Below are 19,598 nucleotides of genomic sequence, written 5' to 3' on the forward strand. Positions count from 1 at the left end.
CGTGACGGCCTTGGACCAATGGGCAGGCTGCCTGCGGCAGGTCTTCCTATAAAGGCGCCTGCGGCTGCCGCCTAGCGGCCACCATTGGGGCGAGAGCTGGCGACGACGGACGGACGGTGGCTAGCTCCTGCCCCGCACCGGCTCATCGAGTGCAAACTGGATGGGGCGATCAGAGAAGGCCCCTTTCTTAACAGGTAATATATCCTCTCCAGGGCGCGTCACCCTAGGCCGGCCCCCGGGTGCCACCTTGGGGGGGGGAGCGACCGTTTTTTTCCCCCCCCCGCTCCCCTCCCCCATCCGCATCCTGCGACGGGCCAGGCGGTTGGGGAGGCCATCCGGGGCGTGCTGCAGCCCAGGTGAGCTGCCGGTCGCTGTCCTCTGGCCTCCCCGACGGCAGGCTCCTGGTCCCCAGCGGGCCTTTGGCCGCCCTCCCTCTTTCCCCCTAAGTGTCTCTTCTTTCTGCAACGGGGTGGGGGGGAGAGGGGGCTGGGAAGGAGGTGGGGGCGGGAGTCCCGTTGTGCAACCGCCTCCCCCGCCCCGTCTCGAGCAACACTCACGGTCTTTGTAGTTCCTCTTAGGTCTTGGATTGGTGGATCGCTGCTGCTTGTACTGTAGTTTCCAGAACGGTGGAGAAAGTATGGAGCGTTTAGATTTAGCTGGCGTGTTTTTTGGGGGGGTGGGTATACTGCGAGTTTGGGACTGGGACATCGCGGCCCTTGCTTCGTGTATGCTAATCAGCTGACCTTGGAACCTGCTAGACCCTCTCGTGGGTGCTGCAGAATTGAGGCAGGCCGAGGATCTCCGGGAGGTGTTGAGAATTAAGGTTGGAGGTAGGTATGGGACGCTTTGGGGGTCATGGGAAGGGCCTTGGCGGATGGACGGAAATGCGGGAGGCTTCTCCCCAGAGGTAATAACTCGCTGGGTCTTGAGGGACGAGTGGAAGTGAGGCTAAAGAACCATGAGGGAAACCGAGATAAAGAGGAATTTCTCAAAGGCAGTTGTGCACACAGAGTGGGGTGGGGCAGTGGAGAATTGCAAGATATATTTTTTAAAGACACAGGCTGTATTTTTTAGTGTTGTCCAGGCTGAGGTGCAGTGGCTATTTGCAGGTGCAGTCATGGCCACCTACAGCCTTCAACTCCTGGCCTCAAGCAGTCCTCCTGCCTGGGCCTGCTGACTAGCTGGCACTAGGGGTGTCTCACCACAATTGTCCCACAGGTGTTGGGGTGGGTGGAATAGCAAGAGATGAGTCGAGGGAGACCACCGAGGGGACATGTTCTACAGGGGTCTGTAGATCGTGAAGGACAGTAGGCTGAACAGTGTGTAGTCTGCAAGTTGCAGAACAAAAATCAGGACGTCACTACTGCATTAATTTATGGTATAAATGACCGAACAAAAGTGTGTTTGGGAGATGGAGACTAGGAACACAGTCAGTATCCAGAATATGTAAATTGATATCTGGCAGTCATTTGTTTAGAGGTGTTTGATACCTTGAAGTGACAGAGTTTGGCATAAGGGGAGTGTATAGATGGAGTTTACAAAAACGGAAAACCGCCGGGCTTGGTGACTCATGCCTGTAATCCCAGCACTTTGGGAGGTGGAGGCGAAAGGATTGCCTGAGCCCGGCGGGTTTGAGACCAGCCTGGGCAACTTGGTGAGACCTCCTCTCTACAGTAAATCAAAAATTAGCTGAGCGTGATGGTATGCGTCTGTATTTCCAGCTACTCAGAAGGCTGAGGCTGAAGGATCTCTTTGGTCCAGCAGGCCAAGGCTGCAGTGGCTGTGAGTGCCACTGCACTCAAGCCTGGGTGACAGAGTGAGACTCCTACTCAAAAATAAAAAAGGAAAATGAATAACCTTGGGGAACGTGTATGGGTATGTATCGAGCTAGTGCCTATTAACAGTGGTCTGTGAAGAGATTCTAGCCCCAAGTTCTAGCTCAGTGCTTGGCACCATTGTAGGTGCTTTTTACATGTTCAATAAATGGACAGATAAGATTTGGAAAATGGTATCCTGGAAACCAGATGAGAATTTTAAGAGTCATAATAGTCTAGTGGCTGTTGATGCTGAGAGGTCAGGTAAGATAAGGCATCCACTAGACATAATAATTCAGTATGGTGAGTATTCACCTTAACGTAAGGGGAGCTTTAAGGGAATCATGGGGAACAGCCAAGTGTGAAGTGGGCAGTAAAGACAATGTTGTTTCCTGGGATGCTCTGGTGTGAGGAACAGAAGGGAAGATTGAGGCTATGAGGAGATGACAGGATGAAGGAAAGAATTTTCAAGGAGACCTCAGAAAGTCTGGGTGGAGGGAAGCTAGTCTGGAAATCTTGAAGAGAGGGAAGAGCTTTTATGAGGGATGTTATCTGAAGTCCTGGGAGAAGAGTTCTGGACAGGAAGGGGTGCCTCTTTAAGCTGAAGGGAAGAGCGGGTGAGCAAATTGAATCATTGCAAGAATATACATGTTGTACCAGTTACCTCTGGCCTGATCTAATTTCAAATAAACTGTTTTCTCCCTTGAACTGGAGACGGCTCGTTTGGTGTTGTAGGATTTAGATCAGTATATAAGCTTATCACAGGCACGGTTGCTTTGCTCTTGAGTTCTGTGTTGTGCTGCTTCTCTGCATGTGTGAGGCCGTTGAAGTTTCTACCAGGAGTGCTGTCGCACAGAATAACTTGCTGCCATTTGTTGAAATAGATGGAAATTCATTTTTAAAACTATCTTTCTTCAGAGCCTCAAAAAATTCATCTGTACTTATTGAAATTGAGCCTTCTGGGCTCAAGATATGTCATATTTTTAAAAGTAATTTTTGTTTTTAATATTTTTATTTTTTAATTACCTGAATTCTTTGCCACTCCAGTATGCATATAGGGCAATAGAATTTAATACCTGCACCACTGCAGTTAGTAATCATTGAGGAATTAAGCAAATATTTTCTTGGCAAATTGAAGAAATTGGTTGGTCCTGACGTTTTTGAAAGAAGAAACCTTTGCCAAAGATCAGACTCTTCCTGACATGCCTTGGCATCTGTTCAGTTACAGGTGAACTTTATGATTCTTGAAATATTTTGGAAACATTTTTTAGCTTATGTATGCATTTTAGAACATCTTTGGTCTATGAAATTGTCAGTAATGACTTTGAAATATGACAAGACCAGGCTCGGTGGCTCAGCCTGTAATCCCAGGACTTTGGGAGGCAAAGACAAGTTCTAGACCCGCCTGGGCAACTTGGCAAGACCTCATCTCTACAATGAATCAAAAAAAATAGCTGGACATGGTAGCGTGTGCCTGTAATTCCGGCTACTTGGAAGGCTGAGGCGGAAAGATCGCCAGAGCCCAGCTGGTCGAGGCTGTGGTGGCCAGGAACCTGCCACTGTACTCCAGTCTGGGCGACGGAGTGAGACTCCAACTCAAAAAAAAAAAAAAAAAAGAAATATTGACAAGCATCTCAAAGGATCTTTTTCTTAGAAGATTAAATTTTCACTCATACATTGTTGATGGAAATGCAGGTTGGAATAACCTGGAGAACAATTAAACATCTAGCAAAATTTGAATAGGCATTGACCCAGGAATTATTAATAGGAATATGTGCAATAGGTATTGGCATATATATACAATTATATCTATTACATTGTATATAATAGCAGAAGGTTGGAAATAACCATGGTATCCGTATGTTGCCATACATATGGCGGTGTAGTAGGTAGTCATTAAAAAGAAATGGGCAATAATGTATGTCCTGCCATGAGATATTTTTGAAGCTAAATTAAGTGCAAGAAACAGACCATTTCTGAAAGGAGACACAAGAAATTGCTAAACAGTAAAAGGGGATCTGGTTGGCTGGGGGACAAGGCTGGAACATTTTGAAACTTTGTTCTATGCCAATTTCATACCACGTGGCTATTAAATTTAAATAAACTTTTTAAAAAAAGAAATCCCTAAATGATACATTCTTTAAGAATTTCTCCAGAATTCCCATGGTTATTTTATTAGTTATTGAGTGGGCAAAAGGGATGTGATTTTCGGGTAACTTGTTCATGGAACCATAAACTGATTTAACAGTGATGCTGTGCTATCATGTGATTGTCTTCAACAAAGTAAACCAGAACTTTGCAAAATCATTTATGATTTATTGTCTTGGAGCAATTGTAATGGGTGTTACTGCATAACATTAAATTCTTATTGACATTAGAATTCATTTGTCCATGACATCTCTCTTAAGAGATAAATCCACGGACAAAACATGTTTTAAAGTAGAAATTACAATAAAATGACAACATCCTATAAATGTTAGAAACAACAGTGGACTTTCACATGAACAGTTTAGGCCACAGATTATGAGCAGTTGCCAGTATAATTGTTATTCTGTATTTTTTTTCCTTCCTTAAGATAGCATATTGACATATAAGTGATTTTAGAGAAAACCTTAAATTAACCAATCTGTTTAAGGACAAATTACTTCTGACACTGCACAACTAATTATGACACACCATTATATCAAGATAAGGTAAAGATCTCATTTGGGATCTGTTGCAGGACTATTGTGATGGCATTTTCTGTTTTCTATTAATAATTAAGAATAAGAGTTAATGATAAAGGGTTAATGATAAAGACAAAGGCTTTAGATAAAGTAGTGAAGATGACAGCTATCTAGCACAAGAATTTGCCTAGTATCATAAAAGAAAGACTGCATAAACTCATCTTTAAAAAATTTAAAATAAGAAACAAGATTAAAACACTGAACAGTGTCAAGTGCAGTGGCTCACACCTGTATTCCTTTACTTTGGTAGACTGAGGTGAGCAGATTACCTGAGCCCTGAGGTTGAGACCAGCTTGGGCAACTTGGGGTGATCCCATCTCTATAATAAATCAAAAATTAACCAGATGTGGTGACGCACGCCTGTAGTTCCAGCTACTTGGAAGGCTGAGGCGGAAGGCTCACCTGAGCCCAGTAGGTCAAGGATGCAATGGCTGTGAGCATGCCACTGCAGTCCAGCCTGGGTGATGGTTTGAGACTCCTGAACTTAAAAAAACAAAAACAACACTAAACTGTAAGGCTAGTGCAATTAAAATGAATAATTGGTAAAGGGGAATATTCTTAGCCTTGTTTTGTTTGACAGCCAGCTTCACGCTTCACTCCATACGCGAAGCCAGGGCCTTCAGCCAAGGAATGCAGCGCAATCTCTCCTGAGAAGATAATCAGATTATCAAATATTGACTAGTGTTTGCCCAGTATCAATTACATGTGACTAGGGACTGGCTGTCATATTGACTAGCACAGTGCTAGCCTCTGAATTTTCTACTAAATGAAATTTAAATCTAAATGCTTAATTACATTCAATTGGACATTTTTGACAAAAAGCCTTTATAGATGATTTATAGATACTACGTACTTAGCCATGCTGAATACTATAGAGAGGTCTAGGAAGATAACTGAGGGAAGACCCTTGAGGATTTTGAATGTTTCAAAGTATTGGTATTTGTGGGAGAGCAAATATTTTATATTTGCAGTCAAGCATAGAGCAAAATTTTTTTCAAATAGACTTCATTTGGGATTCACAGCAAAATTAGGCAGGAAGTACATACTTCTCACCTACCCCTGTTCCTACACAGGGACGGCCCCTCTGCCAACGTCCAGCACCAGAATGGAGCATTGTTACAATCTGAGAACCTACAGTGACGTGTCGCCATCATCCAGAGTCTGTAGTGTGCATAATCCATTATGCTGTGGTTTCTCTTGGTATTGCACATTTGTGGGTTTTGGCAGATGTATCCACATTTATAGTATCAGACAGAATGGAGTCCTTTGCTCTGTCTATTCACTCCTACCCAAACCCCTAGTAGCATCTGGTCTTTCTACTGTCTTATAGTTTTGTCTGTTTCAAGAATGTCTTATACCTTGTAGCCTTTTCAGATTTGCTTTTTTCACTTCGAAATAGGCATGCCAGTTTTCCTGTTTTTTCAGGACCTGATAGCTCATTTCTTTTCAGCACTAAATATTTTGTTACATGATTATACTGTGGTTTATTTACCTTTTCACTTACTGAAGGACATCTTGGTGGCTTCCAAGTTTGGGCATTATGAATAAAACTGCTATAAACATCCTTGTGTAAGTTTTTGTGTGGGATGGTTTTTTTTGTTTTAAGAGTCTTACTCTGGCCAGTTGCAATGTCTCAAGCCTGTAATCCCAGCACTTTGGGAAGCCAAGGTGAAAGGATTGCCTGAGCTCAGGGGTTCGAGACCAGCCTGGGCAACTTGGTGAGACCCTGTCTCTTCAACAAATCAAAAAATAAGCCTGGTGTGGTAGTGCACACCTGTAGTTCCAGCTACTTGGAATACTGAGGCAGGAGGATCACCTGAGCCCAGCAAGTTAAGGCCACGGTGACTGTGAGCGTGCCACTGTACTCCAGCCTGGACAACAGAGTGAGACTCCCAACTCAAAAAAAAAAAAAGTGCCTTACTCTATCACCCATGCTGGAGTGCAGTACAGTGCTCCTGGCTCACTGCAGCCTTGAACTCCTGGACTCGAGGGATCCTCCTGCCTCACCCTCCGAAGTAGTTGGGACTACAGGCTTATGCTACTGTGCCCAACTAATTATTTTATTTTATTGTGTAGAGATGGAGTCTCACTCTGTTGCCCGGGCTGGTCTCAAACTCTTTTATAATTTTATTTATTTTTATTTTTTATTTTAAGGATATGGGGTACAATTCAGGATTAGGTGCACAAGTGGTCATCAGATCTCAAACTCTTGGCCTTAAGTGGTCCTCCTGCCTTGGCTTCCCAAAGTTCTTAGATCACAGGCATAAACCACCATGCCTGGCCTTTTGAAAATATTTTTACAGGAACAGGGTCTTGCTTATGTTGCCCAGATTGGTTTCCAACTTCTGGCTTCAAGTAATCCTCATGTCTCAGCCTCCCAAAGTGCTGGGATTACAGGTGTCACTCTTCCTGGCCAGGAATTTTTTTTTTTTTTTTTTTTGAGTTGGAGAATCACTCTGTTGCCCAGACTGGAGTGCAGTGGCCGCTCCCGGCCACCGCAGCCTCGACCTGCTGGGCTCCGGCGATCCTTCCACCTCAGTCTTCCAAGTAGCTGGAATTACAGGCATGCGCTACCATGCCCGGCTGATTTTTTTATAGTGGCCAGGAATTTTGTTTAAGGAAAAATAATTTCCTACATGTCTGTAGGCATAGATACTAGCAGAAGTTAATTTGAAATAAAGAACTAAATGTATTCTAGACTTGATGATCAGCCTGGGACAGAAATGTAAAACAATGACAAAAAATATATTGTGCAGTGATTTTTTTCTAATTTAAAAATATTTAATTGACAAAGACTGTACAGTTGATATGGGAATTAGGGTTGCTGACTCCCCTCACAGCTATATATGTATATGACTTTTGACTACTCAAAACCAACTTAATAGCCTACAGTTGACCAGAAACCTTACTGATACATAAAGTCAATCAATACATATTGTGTGTGCTATATGTATTATAAACTGTGCTCTTACAATAAAGCAAGTGAGATAGAGATAACAGAATATTAAGTTACCCGTGATGGTCATACCTGTTCCAGCTACTCAGGAGGCTTAGGTGGGAAGATTGCTTGAGCCCACATACTGATTTTCATTTTCTTTGGGCCTATACCCAGAAATATGATTTTTTTTGAGTCAGGATCTCACTCGTCCAGGCTGGAGTGCAGTGGCATGTAGTAAGATATGATAGTGTCACTGCTTTCCAGCCTGGGTGACAGAGCCAAGACCCTGTCTCTAAAGAAAGAAAGAAAGTGTTAGGAAAATTGTAAGGAAGAGAAAATATATTTACTGTTCATTAACTGGAAGTGGATCATGATAAACGTCTTCCGTGCTGTATACTTGCACCCCAGAACTTGTTGATTTTTTGACCAACATCTCCCCTTTCTCCTGCCCAGCTTCTCGCAACCACTGTTCTGCTCTCTGTTTCTGTGTATTCAACTGTCTTACATTCTACATATAAGCAAGATCGTCCAGTATTTGTCTTTCTGTGTCTGGCCTATTTCATTTAGCATGATGTACTTCAAATTCATTCATATTGTCATAAGTGGCAGAATTTCAGTTTTTTAATGGTTGAATTGAACATGCCATTGTGTGTGTGACACATGTATCCAATTCATCTGTTGGTGGATACTCTGGCTGTTAATGTATCGTGGCTATTGTGAATAATGCCACAAATGAATGGGGGGGGGTGCCAATACAGAGGGTGCCAAAAAATGCATACACATTTTAAGAAAGGAAGATTGTATTCAAATTGTAATACTCAATATATGGCAATAACAAAAGATTAATGCCATCTTTTCAGCTAATATACTACACATTGCTACTGTAATTCAATTCAACTTCAAAAAAGTAATGTTTACCGTAGATCACATCTCTTAACATGTGCATATGTTTTTTTGTTAGCACCCCTGGTATCTTTGACATATTGATTTCATTTCCTTTGGGCCTATACCCAGAAATATGATTTTTTGTTTTTTGAGTCAGGATCTCACTCTGTTGTTCAGGCTGGAGTGCAGTGGCATGCTCACAGCCACCACAACCTCAACCTGCTGGGCTCAGGTGATCCTTCTACCTCCGCCTTCCAAGTAACTGGAACTACAGGCATACGCCACCACACCTGGTTAATTTTTGATTTATTGCAGAGGCCAAATCTTGCCAAGGCTGGGCTCGAATTCCTGGGCCGGGCAATCCTCTTGCCTCTGCCTCAGAAATATGATTACTGAATCATATGGTATTTGGTTTTAATTTTTGAGAAGCTCCATGCTGTTTTCTATAATTACTATACTAATTTACATTCCTACCAGCAGTGTTGAAGGCTTCTCTTTTCTCCACATACTTGTTATCTCTTATCTTTTTACTAATAACCATCCCAAAAGGTGTGAGGTGATAGCCCATTGTTTTGAGTTGCATTTCTTGATAACATCCTTTCATAAGCACTCTTTCATATATCCATTGGCCATTTGTGTGTCTTTGGGGAAATGTCTGTTCAGGTCTTTTGCCCATTTTCCCTTTCTCTTTCCCTCATAAATCTAGCAGACCATTCGGATGTCCCTTCTCAGGGTACATAAAGAGATTGCTGGTGATTATACAGGACAAACTTATGGCAGCTCAGATTTTTCAAAAATGTATGTTTCTTTGAAGTTTTTCATTAAAATTGCATGAAAAAACAAAGAGATGGTATATATACTGAGATACATGTAAAAAAAAGTCAGCTGGCGTTACAGAGTTATGTGGAGTGCTTTCACAGTGGTGCTTGCACTTCTTTGTAACAGAAGGTAGCAATAAAGAGCCTTTGTATAAGAAAGGCGGCTGTGGGTGTACCCTTTGTATCATATGGTATAACTTGAAAAGATAGATAAGCAAGTTACTGTAGCCTTAAATGAAAGAGACTTTTAAAGTTGAAGGCAGATCATATTGGAGTACAAAATGGCATAGATCAAATATATCTATCTGCACTAAGTCGGAAAAGTAGAATTGGAAAAGTAATATTCTTTTGATAAATTTTATCTCATGATTTTGTAATTTATAGTTAGAATTTTTTTACCCATTTATTTAGTTTGCAGAACAATGGCCAAATGAAAAGACAAATGTGAGAGTTATTATGTAAGCAGTGGCAAAGATGAGTTAGTTTTTTTGTTTGTTTTTTGAGTTGAAATCTCACTTTGTTGCCCAGGCTAGAGTGCAATGGTGTTCTCATGGTTATGGCAGCCTTGGCCTGCTGGACTTAGGTGATCCTGCTACCTCAGCCTCCCAAGTAGCTGGAACTTCAGGTGCATGCTAATTTTTAAAAAATTTATTGTAGAGACTTGCCAAGTCTCCCGGGCTGGTCTTGAACTCTTGGGCTCAAGCAATCCTCTTGCTTCAACTCCCAAAATGCTGAAATTACAGGTGTGAGTCACCGTGTCCGGTACTAAATTTAGACTTTATATAGATAAGTTAGAAAAAATAAACATTGATGTGGAAGAAAACAGTAGTAGCATTAGTGATATCCCACCAAGAAGAAAACAGGCAAATGTAACAGAAAGTGAACATGATAAAAGTGTTAGTAGTTTCGAAGAAGTAGAAGACAAGCTATCAAGTGAAGAGTGGGAAGAAGTAACAGAAAAAGATGATCCTCCAGTGAGCATAAATTTTGTTGTACATCCTCAAACAACAGGACCACAAATAGCAAGTAATACAAGAGAACCGATGGACTATTTTATTCTGTATTTTACAAATGAATTAATGGATAATATAATCAAACAAACAAATTGTTCCATGAATGAAGAAAAGGGAAAGGCAGCTATCACACAAATCAATTTGGTATGATACTGACCGATGGGAACTTTTAGTTTTTATTGCAGTTATCCTGAAAATTTGCAAGAGAACTGGTCAACTGCTTTCAATAGTAAAATACTCTTCAGAAACCTTCAGTAGAGAAAGGTTTATGCAAATCTTCTGGAAGCTTCATTTGAAGACACCTGCATTGAGTCATAGGATGATCAGAATTTGTATTTCAAAAGGCCAATAATTATTTGGAATACATCAATTCAAAAATTTTTAAATATTTCATACCAGATCAGGCAGTTTGTATTGACAAAACTATTCAATTTAAAGGGTAAATATTTTTATTTATTTATTTTTTTGAGTCAGAGTCTCATTCTGTCACCCAGGCTGGAGTGCCGTGGCATGCTCACAGCCACCGCAGCCTTGACCTGCTTGGCTCAGGCAATCCTTCCGCCTCAGCCTTCCAAGAAGTTGGAACTACAGGCATGTACCACCTTGTCCGGCTTATTTTTCTTGATGTATTGTAGAGATGAGGTCTCACCAAGTTGCCCAGGTTGGTCTCAAATCCGTGGGCTCAGGCAGTCCTCTCACCTTGGCCTCCCAAAGTGCTGGGATTATAAGCATGAGCCACTGCACCCAGCCTACAAATATCATTTACAACATATGGTACAAATAAACTTACCAAGTGGAATATATGTATTTATGCACTATCTGATTCAAAAACAGAGTATCTTTTTTCAGTACTTCCCTACTATGGCAGCATAACATCCGAAGATATCATTCAACCTAATCTAGTAAGCACCAGAATTCCATTACATTTGTATAAAAAATTGTTGGAAAAAGTTCCCAATGCAGCAGAATACTGCATGTTTACTGACAGACATTACACTAGTGTTGTCTTAGCAGAAGAGCTACTAAAGATTCAATGTCATCTTACTGGTATAACCAGGTCAACCCAAAGGGAATACCAGCACAAATCAAAAAGCCAAAATTTTTAACAAAAAAACCAGTAGTGTGTGACAGGGGCCCATAACTTTTTTGGCATCAGGGACCAGTTTTATGGAAGACAATTTTTCCACAGACCATGGGGGCAAGGCAGAGAAGGATGTACAATCAAACATTTCTACTAATCACCACTTTAGATCATTACACATTAGAGTCTTATAAGGAATGCGCAACCTGGATCCCTCACATGCGCAGTTCATAGGATCCACACATCTGTGAGAATCTAATGCCACCACTGATCTGACAGAATTTGGAGCTCTGCTCACCCTCCGCTCACCTCCTGCTGTGTGGCTCGGTTCCTAATAGGCTACTGACTGTTACCTGTTCGTGACCTGGGGGTTGGAGATCCTTGGCATATAGGAAAAATAATCTTATCCTTGTGTGGAAGGACAAAAGAACCATTACAATTCTCAGCACTTGGAATCATGCAGGAATGAAATCTACCACAAGGATATTACGTGGTGGAAGTATATCATTCAAAAACCTGAAATGATTCTAAATTATATTGCAAATATGAGCAATGTGGATCGTGTGGATTAATATGCTTCTATATTTGTGTGTGTGTATGTATGTGTGTGTGTGAAATTTTTTTAAATGGTAGAGGAAATTAGTCTTCTAGGAACTAGAAATATGCATTATTAACTCCCATATACTGTACTGAGTATCAAAAAAAGAAAACCTGTGTCCCATTTGATATTTGTCAAGCTTCTGATGGCTCAGTTGAGAAGTGCTTTTCAGGAATCATGAATATGTCCTTCCACATCTTCGAACAACAGCCTAAACAATAAATCACATATTATTAATGTGGGAGAAAGAAAACAAGACTGCATTGTCTGCTCAAATAGAAAAACTCCAGGTGGAAGACATCCAACAAATTACTATTGCACACCATGTATCAATGAACCTGCAGTGCATGTCGATGACTGTTTCACACATTACCACATGTTGAAAAAATAGAAGAAATAAAATTTTGTTTTTTTTGTCATATATAAGTTCCTTAATGCTCAAAATTCCATTGTAAGCTAAATATCATCACAATAAAATTATTGGTTCCAACATTACTATTTAATATGAAGTGATTCGTTTTTCACTATTTTGTGAAAAAGTGTGATCGAGTTGCTGGTTTAGCCTGGTTTGAATCATTGGCCACCTTTAATTTGCTGAGACTTGGTGATTGACACAATAGTGGGGTAGTCTGTTTACACATCCAGTTAGATTATAGTTCAGTATGTGAAAGATTCAGAGAAGCCTCTAGGTCAAAGCTAAAATATGTAAGGAAGCTTCTTTAGGTTAAACTTAAGTTAATAGCCTCCTTGGTTAAGTTCATTCCTAAGAATACTTTTTTGATGCTATTATAAATGGGATCATTTTCTTAATTTCCTATTTGAATAGTATGTTTTTAATGTATAGAAATGCAGTTGATCTTTGTTGATTTTTTATGTCCTACAGCTTTACTAAATTCAACTAATAAGTTGTAACATTTTTTGGAAATCTTTAGGGTTTTCTGTATATTAGATCATGTCATCTGCAGTGATAAATTAACTTCTTCCTTTTCAATTTGGATACCTTTTCTGTCTTTTTCATACATAATTCCTCTGGCTAGGACTTTCAGTACTGTGTTGGATAGAAGTTGTGATTGTTAGGTGATCGTTAAAGAGAGGAAGGCCTTCTTCAGCCTAATAAAAGAAGAAACATACACCAGTGGAGATAAGGGAATAATTAATGAAATGACAGGATTATGGGAAAAGTGAAAGAAGTTTTTTTGGAAAAGAGGCAAAGCACTTATGAAATAAGTGGAAATAGAATGAGAAATAAATGGAGCTAAGGGAAATGCATTTTTCAAGCATTTCTCTTGTAAACTAAGAGGTGAGATCCTCTGCAAATGGCAGTAGTGGAGTTGAGCGTTGTGGAGTGGAAAAGGCTTGGCAAAGGCTGTTCATAATTGGTAATGTATTATGTGTGTCTTGGTGAAGCCAGGTTTCTAAGCAACGGTGAAAGTCCATTTAAGGGGTTTACTCAGGCTTGGGGGTTAGGCTAAAAGATAGGGACAACAGGCATAAGGGAATGTTAAGTAAAAGGACAAATACAATAGAAATCCATGAGAGGAAAGGGTGTGGTACAGGCAGTGGGAAGGGTGTGAAAGCCCTGCAGAAGACAAGTTGAAAACACACGGGCAGGAACATTGACAGTCAGTGGTGGGCACAGTACCAGAGGGTACCATCTCCTGCAATAACAGAAATGTTATCTATCTGCACGGTTCAGTTGGTAGCCTTTAGGATCAGGTAGTTAGCTATTGAGTTTTTAGAAATGGCTAGTGCTATTTAATATTTCTTTTCTTTTTTTCTTTGTAAAGACACAGGGTCTTAACTCTCTCACAGGCTGGAGTGCAGTGGTGTGATCATAGCTCACTATAGCCTCAAACTCTGGGCCCAAGTGAACATCCTGCCTCAGTATCCTTAGTAGCCGGGACTATAGGCATACACCACCATACCTGACCAGTTTTATTTATACTTTTAGAGACAAGGTCTTATTTCCCAGGCTGGTCTTGAACTTGTGGCCTCAGGCAATCTTCCCACATCAGCTTTCGGAGCTGTGGGATTGCAGGCATTAGCCACTGCGCCTGGCTTGAATTTCAAATGATATTTACCACATATGGCTACCATATTGAGTAACACAGTTTTAAATTAAGGAGATGGATGTAGAAAGTTTTTTTCAAAGAGAAGTTTAAAACCTATATGCAGCCGGGCTCAGTGGCTCAGCTGGTAATCCCATGCTTTGGGAGGCCGAGGTGAGTGGATTGCCTGAGCCCGTGGGTTCGAGACCCGCCTGGACAACTTGGCGAGACCTCATCTCTACAATAAATCAAAAATTAGCCGGGCATGGTTGTGCGCACCTGTAGTTCCAGCTACTTGGAAGGCTGAGGTAGAAGGATCACCGAAGCCCAGCAAGTCGAGGCTGCGTGACCCGGAGCGGGCACTGCACTCCAGTATGGGTGACAGAGTGAGACTCCAACTTTAAAAAAAAAAAAAAACCTATATGCAATATTCCCTTTTTAAAAAATTGTTTTATACATAAGGACTATAAAAGCGGGTTTTCTAGAACTCCTACTCACCAACACTTTAAGCATTTTAATTTTGTAGCTAACACTCAGAAACAAAAAAGTGAATTTAACGTTATTCAGAGATTTCTCTTCACTTTGAGACTGTTACAAGTACATGAATATAGTTTACTAACAATAAAGATCATCTAAAGACACCATTAAGAGACTGAATATGTAAGCAACAGCGTAGGAGAAGATATTTACAGCACGCATGATAACAAGGATTTTATATTTAGAATACATGAGGAACTATTACAAATCAATAAGAAAATGGCATCTAGTCCAGTCGAAAAATGGGTAGGACACTTCAACAGGTGCTTGACAAAATGTCTGCATGCCCAGGAATCACATAAAGGGTATTCTGCATCATGGAACATCAGTGAAATGCAAATTAAAGTCACAGTGATATCTCATTACACACCTGTCAGAATGGCCGAAATGGAAGACACTGGAATACCAAATATGCTCATGGATATGAGGTAACACATTTTCAGACTGCTGTCATATGTGTAAGTTGGCACATTTTGAAAACTTGGGCAGTGTCTGCTAAAGTTGAACTTATGCACGTGACCCAGTGACTTCACTCCTGGCTTGAACATGGTTTCAAGGCCACGTAATTGCCTGCTTACACTCGCTACAAGCACGGCAGCATTGTTTGTCATAGTCAAAAGCAGGAAGCAACCCCCGAGTCCCAAGAGGGAAGGATACATTATGGTATGATTCTGCAGAATACTATACTAGTCAGCAATGAAAATTGGCAGACTCTGTAGGGAATAACATGGTTAAGTCGTACAAACATAATATTGAGAAAAATAAGTCAGATGAAGCCTGGGTAGCATAGTGAGACTTTGTCTCTACAAAAAAAATCAAAAAATAATTAGCCAGGTGTGGTGGTACGTGCCTGTAGTCCCAGCTACTCAGGAGGCTGAGGGGGAAGGATCACTTGAGTCCAGGAGGTCAAGACTGCAGTGAGCCAGAATCACCATGCTATACTCCAGCCAGGATGACAGAGTGAGACCATGTTGCAAAAGAAAAAAAAAGTCAGATAAAATATAATGCATAGCAAATAATGCTATATGTAAAGTTCAGAAATGGTCACAACTTGATCTATGGTGATAAAAGTCAGGGTTGTGATTAGCTTGTGTGGATGAGGGAGAGTGTAGTGATTAGAGATACTCCAAAACGAGGCTAACTTTAAAAATTGCATAGCCAGAATAAAAGCCTACTTAGTTGTTACACCCTAGAACAGCTCTACCTTTGTTCTTTTTTTGTTTTCTCTTTTTCTTTTTTTGTCTTCATTTATTCCTTTTTTTCACCTTTGTTCTTAATGACTTCTGCTTTGTTTTATTTTGTTTTTTGAGTTGGAGTCTCACTCTGTCACCCAGGCTGGAGTACAGTGACATGCTAACTACCACCACAACCTGGACCTGCTGGGCTCAGGTGATCCTTCCACTTCAGCCTTCCAAGTAGCTGGAACTACAGGCATGTGCCACCACACCCGGCTAATTTTTTTTTAATTATTATAAAGACGAGGTCTCAATAAGTTGCCCAAGCTAGTTTCGAACCCCTGGACTCAGGCATTCCTCTTGCCTCAGCCTCTCAGAGTGCTGGCATTACAGGCTTGAGCCACCACACCTGGCTAGTGACTTCTGTTAAGTGTTCTATTTCATATATGTATAATATGAAAAAAGCAAAATCATGAAGGGCAGTAAATTATAGAATTGAGAACCACCTCCAAATTAATTCATTTTAATGTCATGGTACCCAATCTTGGCTGTACATGAGAAGCACCAAGGAATTTTGAGAAAAACAAACAGAACTGATTCCTAACCCTATCTCCAAAGGTTGGGGCGTGAGCATTGGTATTTTTAAAAAGATCCACAGCACCTCATATCTATTAAGATGGCTACTATTAAAAAACCAACACAGAAAATAACCATTAACAAGGATGTGGAGAAACTGGAATGCTTGGACACTGTTAGTGGCAATGTGGAATAGCTAAACAGAACGGGTTCCTCAACCTGTCAGAAATACAGTTGCCATGTGATCTAGCCATTCTGCTTCTGAACTTCTGGGTATATATACCCAAGAGAATTGAAAACAGGGTCTCAAGATATTTGTAAGCCTATGCTCGTAATGGCACTATGATGGCCAAGACATGAGAGTAACCCAAATGACATCAGTGAATGAATGTATAAACAAAGTGTGATACACACACACACACACACACACACACACACACACACACACAATGGAATATTATTCAGCCTTAAAAAGGAAGGAAAATAGCTGGCTCTGTGGCTTAGCCTGCCTGTAATCCCGCGCTTTGGGAGGCCGAGGTGAGTGGATTGCCTGAGCCCGCGGGTTCGAGACCCGCCTGGGCAACTTGGCGAGACCTCATCTCTACAATAAAATAAAAAAATCAGCCGGGCATGGTAGTGAGTGCCTGTAATTCCGGCTACTCAGAAGGCTGAGGCGGAAGGATCGCCGGAGCCCAGCAGGTCAAGGCTGCAGTGGCCGGGAGCGGCCACTACACTCCAGTCTGGGCGACAGAGTGATACTCCAACTCAAAAAAAAGGGAAGAAAATTTTGATGCATGCTATGTATGGCATGGATGAAACTCAAGGACTTTGCACTAAGTGAAATAATAGCCAGTCACAAAAAAGACAAATACTATGATTAGTCACTTATGAAGTATTTAAAGCCAAGTAATATAAGTGCAGTGGTTCAGGCCAGTAATCCCCGCACTTTGGGAGGCAGAAGCAAGAGGATTGCCTGAGCCCAGGAATTCAGGACCAGCCTAGGAAATAGAGCAAGACCTCGTCTCTACAATAAATCAAAAAAATTAGCCGAGCATGGTGCATGCCTGTAGTCCCAGCTACTTGGAAGTCTGAGACAGAAGAATCGCCTGAGCCCAGCAAGTCGAGGCTGCAGTGGCCATGAGCATGCCACTGCATTCCAGCCTGGGCGACTGAGTAAGACATCGACTCAAAAAAACAAAACACAACAAATGAAGTATCTAGTGTAGTCAAATTCATAGAAACAGTGAACAGGATGATGACTGCCAGGTACTGGGGGTGCAGTATGGGAAGAATGAGTTGGTGTTTAATGGGGTGTAGCTGAGTTTCAGTTTTGCAGGTTGAAAAAGTTCTAGAGATTGGTTTCACATAAAATATAAATATACTTAACCGTACTGAACTATACACTTAAAAATGGTTACGAGCATAAATTTTGATATGAATTTTACCGTAATTATTAAAGATCCACAAATGATTAATATAAAACAAGAATTGAAAACTAACACTGCTTTGATGCAAAACAGAGATAGATCTCTAAAATTGGACAACTTATTTGATAATCATACTTTCGTTTCACTGATGTACTTGACATGTTGTGTACAGATTGGTAATTGTACATTTGCTCTTTTGTCCTTAAAGTAATAATGCTGCCTGGGAATATTAGATATCGTCTTTCTGAAATACCCATGAAATTTAAAAGTATATTATTTTAGATGTAACAACATGTGCCAGAGAGTAGCATTTGAAAAATTTTTTTGATTCGTGATCTCACTCTGTTTCCCAGGTTGGTGTATGGTGGCATGATCACAGCCCACCGTGTCCTTGAACTCAGCCTTCCTAGTAGCTGAGACTACAGGTGCATACCACCATACCAGCTAACTTTTAAATTTTTTTTATAGAGGCAATGTCTCGCTATGTTGCCCAGGCTGGCCTCAAACTCCTGTACTCAGGAAATCCTCCCACCTTGGCCTCCCAAAGTGCTGGGATTACAGGTGTGAGTCACTGGGCCACCCAAGAGTAACATTTTAACACTTGGCATTTTTCTTTCTATTAAATTGGGTCTTAAATAAATCACTTTACTCAAGTTAGCCAGAAAACTCTTTAACTTTGCTTTTCTCCCTTCGAATTAATGATTATAGAATACCCATGTAATAATAGCTTTAACATTTCCTGTTCATTTCTCTTTACCAGGAATTTATAGGCTTTTCCTGCTAAAACCTCAATTTGAATTTTTGAAAGGCAGAAGGAAAGACTAAAACGTTGAAATAATTTAAACTATCCAAGACTAAGCCATATATAATGAAACAACTTTTACTACTTGTATAGAAAAAGGTTTGTATTTGTTGAAAAGTGGATTCATTTGCCATTTAGCTTTTTTTCTATCTTAATCATGATGAGCTTTAAAAGACCATGTCTGCTTCTCTTTAATAACCCTCTTAAGCACCTATAGAATTTATGTTCAAGTGCTTTTAAGGTACTATGTTTTTTCTATTTCAGGACATGTACTTGTAGACAACATTAGAATATCAGGATTTGAAGCAGTTAAGAATGTCTCTGCCAAGTCGACAAATGGCCATTGTTAACCCTCCTCCACCAGAGTACATCAATACTCAGAAAAATGGGCGATTGACAAATCAACTGCAGTACTTACAAAGAGTTGTCCTAAAGACTTTATGGAAGCATAGTTTTTCATGGCCTTTTCAACATCCTGTGGATGCCGTGAAACTAAATTTGCCTGTGAGTATGTCTTATAATTTTGTTAGTTTAAAAAAAATCTTGTAAATTTCTGTAAGAAATAAACTCATCTTTAACATTATAAAACTTAAAAAACAAGAAACACCTGATTTATTTAGTGACACTGAAGAATATCCCAATGAGTATTTTTTCCCCAAGAAACAAAGCTTATTTTTATGAGCATTGACATTCTTTTCTTTTTAGATTAAAAATATAGTTTATTTATTTATTTAAATATATTTCATTTATTTATGTTTTTGAGTTGGGGTCTTACTCTGTTACACAGGTTGGAGTGCAGTGGCATGCTCCTGGCCACCTCAGCCTTGACCTGCTGGGCTCTGGCGATCCTTCCGCCTCAGCTTTCCAAGTAGCCAGAACTACAGGCACGTGCTACAGCACCTGGCTAATTTTTTGATTTATTGTAGAGACGAGGTCTCACTGTGTTGTTCAGGCTGGTCTCGAACCTGCAGGGTCAGGCAATCCTCTCACCTTACCCTCCCAAAGTGCTGAGATTATAGGCTTAAACTACCATGCGGAACAAATAGTTTATTTAAAAGTAAATGAGAGAGAAAGAGAAGAGTCACCTCCCCTAGGAGGGGGATGGGGCCAAAGCCAGGAAGCATGGTGAGAGCCGTAGTTCAAAGAGCACATGGCCACAC

General features: G+C 40.7%; 1 protein-coding gene across 1 annotated transcript in view; it reads left to right on the forward strand.

Annotated features, from left to right (window-relative positions):
- The first annotated feature begins 315 nt into the window (after positions 1 to 315).
- Positions 316 to 19,598, forward strand: part of BRDT (bromodomain testis associated) — an 80,451-nt gene continuing 61,168 nt past the window's right edge. Inside the window, exons 1-3 of the mRNA XM_021717687.1 lie at positions 316 to 356; positions 579 to 635; positions 18,803 to 18,942. The gene's annotated coding sequence lies outside the window, so the exon portion shown is untranslated. The remainder of the gene's footprint in view (positions 357 to 578; positions 636 to 18,802; positions 18,943 to 19,598) is intronic.

Source organism: Carlito syrichta, unplaced genomic scaffold (assembly GCF_000164805.1).
Source record: "Carlito syrichta isolate Samal-C Ts95f unplaced genomic scaffold, Tarsius_syrichta-2.0.1 Scaffold309922, whole genome shotgun sequence".
Lineage (NCBI taxonomy): Eukaryota > Metazoa > Chordata > Mammalia > Primates > Tarsiidae > Carlito > Carlito syrichta.